The sequence below is a fragment of the Sinocyclocheilus rhinocerous genome, unplaced genomic scaffold (genome assembly GCF_001515625.1).
Source record: "Sinocyclocheilus rhinocerous isolate Xijiao unplaced genomic scaffold, SAMN03320098_v1.1 scaffold1724, whole genome shotgun sequence".
In the NCBI taxonomy this organism is placed as follows: domain Eukaryota; kingdom Metazoa; phylum Chordata; class Actinopteri; order Cypriniformes; family Cyprinidae; genus Sinocyclocheilus; species Sinocyclocheilus rhinocerous.
The window spans coordinates 1,289,720-1,297,690 of record NW_015626034.1 but is presented as its reverse complement, the minus strand read 5'-3'; positions in this window follow the sequence as shown (position 1 = coordinate 1,297,690).

Below are 7,971 nucleotides of genomic sequence, written 5' to 3'. Positions count from 1 at the left end.
CAATGTGACATTGACAGACGTAAGAAAAAATCAATGCAGGTCAATATTTACAGACCACCAAGGCCTTATACGGGCTTTATCAAAAAAAAAATCCGATTTTCTTTCAGATAAAGTGGACACCATGGATAGAACTCTGATTAGTGGAGCCTTTAACATTCACAAAGATGATGAAAAAGGATTATTTTATTAGTCATTTACTGACACCCTCAACTCTGCTGAGATCATTCAAAATGTCCCTGGAACCACTCACTGTCATAATAACACTTTATATATAATGCTGTCATATAGGATTGATGCCAATATAGCTATTGAACCGCAGAGTGATGATATCTCAGATCAATCAAATACATTTAACAAATGTTATTTAATCTACACTTGGTGGAACAACTGGAGAAACTGATGAGGAGAAAGTGGAACCTATAGCAAAATCCCATGGGCTGTTGTAAGTGTCAGGCCTGAGGAAAAGCACAGGGTTGCTAATCATAGCAGCATGAGAACTTTGTACCCGATCAATAGAAAACAACCCAAGATGGGGAGTGCACAGTGAATCCCCAGGGACAATCCAGCTCCTAAGAGCAGGATGCAAGATGCAGGAACAGCTTACACTGACGAGCTCACTGAAGTCAGCAGGACTGAGTACAGGAACATCTGCGCTGGGTATTTGCTGAAAACTCTCAAGTCCAAATGGGATACTCCACAGAAAGTGGTTGAAAACCAAAGCTAACATCCAGTGGGACTTTGGGATCTAGATCCGAGTAAGAACTGTCTATCCAACCAAATATTGCGATCTAAGATGAAGAGCAGCCGTGATCACAATGTTGAAGCTGGAAAACAACCAGGAACTGAAGGAAGAACCTGAATGAATGTGGACAGGTAGTTCTGCCAAGAAGAAACGTTGAAAAGTTCAAAAAGATTTCATGGAATTTTCAGTTGTATTTCATTAAAGAAATCAACATTTCTTTGTGAAAAATAATTATACTTCAGCATACTTTCTAAAAAGAGAGCTGATTATAGTGGTTTTAAACTCTTAATTGCATGTTAACTACAATTAAATGAAACTGCATCATCGTTTAAATTTATGTTTGTTAAACGTCAGAGTGATTTTTTTGACCCACCTAAGTGGGACTTAAGTATATCTTTATATGTAATTTCATAATTACTGACTTTGAAATACTGTACTGTTTGAAACACTTTATCTGTCATGTCACTTCTATTGAAAGTTTCATGTGATACATGGATATTTTCTGTCATCACTTACCCTCATGTAGTTTGATGACTTTCTTTATTATTTTGTATAACAAAAAATATTTTGTGAAATGTTTTTTTGTCCATACAATGGAAGTACAGTGGAATATAAAGAACTGTAAAAAACATTTTGTTTCCAAAATTCTTCAAAATATCTTCTTTTGTATTTTGAAGAAGAAAGTAAGTTGTACATGTTTGGAATGGCATGAGACAATAAATGACCCCCCCCTTTTTAAAGATGAACTATTAGTTTAACGGAAAGTAGCACAGTTTAAAACCAATGAAATTAATGTACTGCATTATGCAGGTCAGATATATAGTATAATTTTGATAATTTTGACTGTTGATTGCAGATTTTGGTATATTGGCCATCCCGTCAAAGTCACTTTTGGCAACCAACTTTCAGATACTGGTGGATCAAAATTCAGTTTCAATTACCAGTTCTTAAACTTTTTAATTTGGTCTTCCCGAATATTTGTTTACAAAAAAATCCAGTTGCTAAGCTATCGTTGCCATGCTGTAGTAAGCTTAAAAATAAACAACACAAACAAACATTGTATAAAATAGTTCATGTTTATCAATGCGTTTTTAGTATCAAATGTAATAGATTTCTCTCGAATCTGTGAACATTTTCCCTGAGCTTCTTGTAGTGCATTCTGTGATTGCCTTGTCCAAAAAGGACACATATGCGATTCTGCAAATCAGGAGTATATATAATGTCACTGCTTACGTTTTGGAATGGCCTGCACATCTGGAGTGTGTCTACATTAAAATGTTATAGGCAGCTCACTAGATTTTGGAACTATAGTAGCCTATCAAATGTTTAAACTTCCAGATCTCAGATGAACGAACTACCACCCAGAAAATGGATGAGGAGTGAGTCATGATTTATTTATTTAGCTTAATGTAAACAGTAGACCTATACATAGGGCAATATCAACAAGCATACCATCCATTACTCATATACTTAACAGCATGAAGGTCATGAGGTTGAGGATTTAAGCACTGACAGTAGAATTAACCAGGTCACTGATTAGCTTTCTGACTTACCAGACGCTCAATTCCCCCTTTGGCAAAAAAAAAATTAAAAAAAAAAATTAGCTTCTGTGGGAGGGGAGAAATAATTGCATAGTGATTTTGCTCCACAATATAGTGTGTGTGTGTGTGTGTGTGTGTGTGTGGCCAAGCAGAAATATGTGAAACATTGGAGTACAATGCCCGCAAAATATCTTGAGTGTGTGTGGGCAGAGTGGTGGAAATCTGCAGGGATCTGCATGGTGATACAATATTATATCAATATCTAGACCATGATACTTTAATATTGTGAGTATCTATATATTTAGCGTATTTTGATTCAGAATTACAATATATTGCAATCCTACACTCATTTTTCCCATTTGTCTTCATAGATTTGAAGTGCTTTGGGGCTTTGCGTAACAAGTGCTGAACATCCTGCTTTACTTCATTGTATAAGCATAGATATAGAGCGCTGAGCAGTGGTTCTTACACTTCGGTACCATCTTTGATCAAATCAGAACATTCTAATTCCACATAGTAATAACAATGTGCACAATGATTTTTTTTTTCTCAGCACTGAGCAAATCGACTCTTTGATCATGTTGCCGTGTAACCCGCATCAGTCTCTTCCCTGGCATTTTTGCAGATCTGTGAAGGGAGCACCATCTAGTACAGACACACTATAATAATAGCTTTCAGAAAGCATTTCAATGCATGTTAAAATGAAAATTTAGCAGCTGACTTTAAACACATTAATATGTATATTTATGTTTTATTTTGTTAAACATCTAAATTGATCTACTACTTTGAGGGTCAATGAAATAATATTTAAAAAATGAAACCTTATATTTCTGCTGTTCTTTTTTAGTCCACAGTACGTCAAAACTCATTAGTCAAATATATATTAGTTATAAATATAAATTATATATTAGTTATATATGATTTGTTTCTTATGTTATTATTTGTATATCTATACTATTATTTAGTTTTTATTTATTTATAAAACTTAAATTGCATTAAACTTAATTTTAAACTTTAATAATAATATTAAGTACTATTAGTTGCACTCTGCCAAACAAGCATTGCATGTATCATTTGCTGAGAAGACAACGTGCATTGTGCTGGGCTCAATTCTGAGGAAAAATCAGACTTGGCAACACAGATCATTTTATACCTAATATTTTATACATTTTTACGCTTCTTAGCTTACCAATTGTCATGGTCACTGCTACTGTGGAGGAGCGCAGAGACATAAGATAATTAACATCAATGGTCTTTATTGACCATTGATGTTAATTGCAACACCAATAAGTTGAGTCTCCTGCAAAGCGTTATTTTTGCATGTCATGTGAAGTTGCTGCTCTTGTAAAGTGCTCCAAATCAGTCACTTACGATGAGGTTTCATGTAGATTAGAATGCTGTGATGTAGTTAAAGGGATCGTTCACCCAAAAATGAAAATTCTGTCATTAATTACTCACCCTCATGTCGTTCCAAACCTGTAAGACCTTCGTTCGTCTTCGGAACACAAATTAAGATATTTATGATGCATTCCGAGACCTCTCTAGCCCTCCCATAGACAGCAAGGATCCTTACACGATCAAGGCTCAGAAACGTAGCAAGGAGATCGTTAAAATAATCCATGTGACATCAGTGGTTCAACCGTAACTTTACGAAACTACGAGAATACTTTTTGTGCGCAAAGAAAACAAAAATTACAACTTTATTCAACACTTATATCCGTATCACAGTATCACATACGCAAACAACGTATGCTGTTCTGTGTCAGCAGCACCGTACGCGTTTATGTTGTTTACGTTTTGACAATGTAAACAACGTATCCGCGTACATACATTGCATACGTTGTTTATGTATGCGATACTCTCAAAAATGGCACTCTAGGGTGACACGGAGGAGACAAATTGTTAACTATAGGGTTTACAGCAGAGACAGACCTATTAGTGGTGGTCTGTCATCTTTTTAATGAAAGATATTGTTGTGAAAAATCAAGCGTAGCGTTAGTTCTGGCAGGTTACGTTAGTCAAGCTCGCATCAGCTGACTCTCAGTTGATCCCCATCTACAGGAATACGAACGACACCTATCTAAGCATTCAGCCTGATTCTAAACGCATTGAAGTTCAGAAGTTGACAAACAAAACTCTTAGATTTCAGGACAGCTGGTTCAAAAGCTTCCCATGGCTGCACTACTGCTCTGAACTTAAAGGAGTACTGTGTTTTTATTGCATTAATGCCTTCTCCAAACAGACGTCCGCATTGGCCAAAAATGCAGAGCAAGCATTCATTGCTCAAGGCTTCCGTAACTGGAAACATGGTCCACAAGCCTTTGAGAAGCATACGAACAGCAAAGCACACAACATTGCAGTGAACACATTCATACACTCAGAAAGGTCGATAAAAGTGCAACTGTCCAACATTTCAAAAACAGCACAAGAGGAGGCAAGTTTAAATTTGTTAAAGGTAGTGATTGCTATTAAATACCTGACCCAACAAGGCTTGCCTCTGAGGGGACACAACCAAGAGGAAGGACATTTCCACCAGCTTCTCCTCTTCATGACAGAGAGTGTTCCTTGTCTGGCAAGCTGGCTCAAACGAAATCACTGCTACACAAGCCCTGTGATTCAAAATTAAATAATGAATTTATTGAGCAACAGCATAATTCGCAAAATTGCACAGGAAATTGCTGCTTTACCAGTCGTGCAATATTCAATAATAATGGATGGGACGCAGGACATCAGTGGTGTTGAGAAAGTGTCTATCTGCATACATTATGTTAACACAGACCTGGAACCAAGAGAGGAGTTTGTTGGCCTTTATGAAGCTTCTTCCACAACTGGTGAGCAAATAGGCAAGATTGCTTCTGATGTCCTCCTCCGTCTAAACCTTCCCTTTTCCAGTCTGCGTGGTCAAACCTACGATGGAGCAGCCAACATGTCTGGGCAACCGCTTGCTACCTTTGTTCATTGTGGCCCCCACTGTGTGAACTTGGTCACACAAGCAGCCTGTTCAGCCGCACCAATAATTCGGGATTCTCTGCAATGGATCCATGAGCTGGGCTGTTTATTTGGCCAGTCAGGCAAATTTAAAACAATTTTTAAGTCTGTGGCAAAATCTACATCTGGCTGCTATACAACACTGAAACCCTTGTGTCCAACTAGATGGACAGTGCGTACACCAGCCATCAATTCTGTCCTCACCCAATATGAAGCTGTCTTGACAGCACTGGAGAAAATGGCATCATCCAGCACACATGACACTGCCTCCAAAGCCAATGGCCTTCGTGAGCGTTTCCAGAAAGGAAACACTGTCCTTGGACTGCTGTTGACACAGGACATCATGATAGGCCTTGAAGGCCTGAACACCTCACTGCAAGGGAGAGAAGCAACAGTCGGAGGCATGCTAAGTGCAGTTGAGTGTGTCAAAAATGGCTTTCAGAACAAAAGATCAGATGTAAGTTTCAGAGAGCTCTACATACAGGCATCTGAGGTGGTAACATCACTGGACCTTGAGGCAATAACAGTACCACATTTAAGAAGGCCTTCTACAAGACATGCTGGCCCAGCTCAGCCCTACATTCCGACTACAGCTGAGGAGTACTATCGTGTGCAGTTCTTCCTAGTTCTTGATACAGTGATGACACAGCTGACACATCGATTTGAACAGGAGGGTCTGCGCAACATTGTCATGCTTGAAAATGTCCTAATCTCTGGACAAGTCAACGACATTGTTGAACTGTACCCAGAGCTGGAATCCCAGTCCCTAAAGGTGCAGATGGCCATGTTTCGTGCAAATTATAAATACCAAAGTTGTACAGAAGTGGTCAATATTTTGAAGAACATGGTACCTGAGGTCCGTAGACTCTTCAAGCAAGTGGAGACTCTGGTCCTCTTACTTATCTAGCGTAGCGTTAGTTCTGGCAGTTCACGTTAGTCAAGCTCGCATCAGCTGACTCTCAGCTGATCCCCATCTACCTATGGGAATACGACACCTATCTAAGCATTCATATATAAGGTCCCTCAGTATTATCAGCAGTTTTCGCATTGCTCAATAGCTAATTACCCTCCTCCATCCCCAACTCCTCCTCTGTCAGTCAGGATTCAGCCTTCTGATTCTCCTTTGAATCAGACTAATTCTAAATGTGTATATTAAATTTTTGAACTTTAATGATATCTGCAATACATTCATGTTGGTTCTGTTCTGTTTACCCTAAGGGGGTTATCGCTGCTCTCCCTGCTCTCATCCATGCTAGGCTGCATGGATGCGCAGGGAGTTCTTGCCCAGAACAGAACCATACCGCCAATCCAAACTGTATGCTAATAGTCAATCATCTTTGACGATAGTGGTCCTGACAGAAATGTAATTAAAAATATTCTTGGTTTAGGATATGCATACTTTATGGTAAGGTATAACAATACCTTGAATGTTCATCTCCACAGAGAGGAGGGCAATTCTCCCACGATGGGGTATCATATGGTGGCTTCTGTCTCCAGCTCTAACAGATGGACCTCTCTCCAACAGTTTATAAACTTCCTCCCTCTCTCTTTCACTTCCTGTCTGGCTCCTAATCATGAGAGCCGAGGGGTGAGGCCAGGGCAGCGGGATAAGAAGCTTAGTGGCAGTGCTTTGGCTCACTTCTGTAGAGGAAATAAAACTACTTTAAGGGGCTCCTGTGCCCTAGAAAGAGCTACTGGGAATAAGAGCGAGCGTAACCGTGTGAACACAAGTAATGGCATTAGGACTCGCATCTTTCCCTTGTTACAGTACATTTAGCAAAGCGGTAGGATTAAGGGAAAAGTATTCTGTCATGAGGAAATTGATGTGTGCCAAACGAGCGACAAAAGCCATTTGTTCTTGAGGTGGTCTATGCGTGTGGGATTATGGAGTGATTAGACGTGAGGCTCCGGCAGCGAGAGCAAGAGTTTGACACCAGAGAATGTTATATATAGACAGAAGTTCTCTGCTCTGCACTGCCTGTCATCGTGAGTGATTCATCCTGTCACAGAGCACAGTGGACAGCAGCATCGTTTCTGTCTTTGTCTCCATAAGGAGAAGATTGCTTAAGACAAATTTCTCCTTATGGAGACAATAAAGGATGAACTGAACTGGTCATTGCTCTGCTAGGAGAACTAGCTGGCATTCGCTAAATATTTTAGCTAATATTTTAACTATTTAAATCGACTCTTTCTTTGACTCATGACTCTTCCACAGTCAGAATCTGAGTCAGAGTCAATGAAAGCTTTATCAGCATGATTGTTTTGCCAAGGATTGTAATATTGACAAAAAAAAAATCAAGGTTGCTACATAGTGGAGATATTATAAATACATTAAAACATGTGGATATTGTCTCTCTCACAGAGACTTTTACATACCCAGCAGGCACACAATGTCATAAGACGTTGATTTTTGGTTCAATTTCGGTTGCGACGTCCGGTGACCAAAATCCAATGTCAATTCAGCGTCTAATGTCAATGTTAATTTGATTGTCCGATACCAACGTCAGCTAACGTTGACATTTGTTGCTTTTAGGTTGTGTAACCAAAATTCAATATTAAGTCAACGTCAAATTGGTGTCAATTACTGACGTCAACCCGATTTTCATTCTCAAACAAAATGCAACATCTGTCCGACGTCATGTCCAGCGTCACCTTAAAGTTATATTTACGTCCTGTGCCTGCTGGGTACATTTCCCAGAT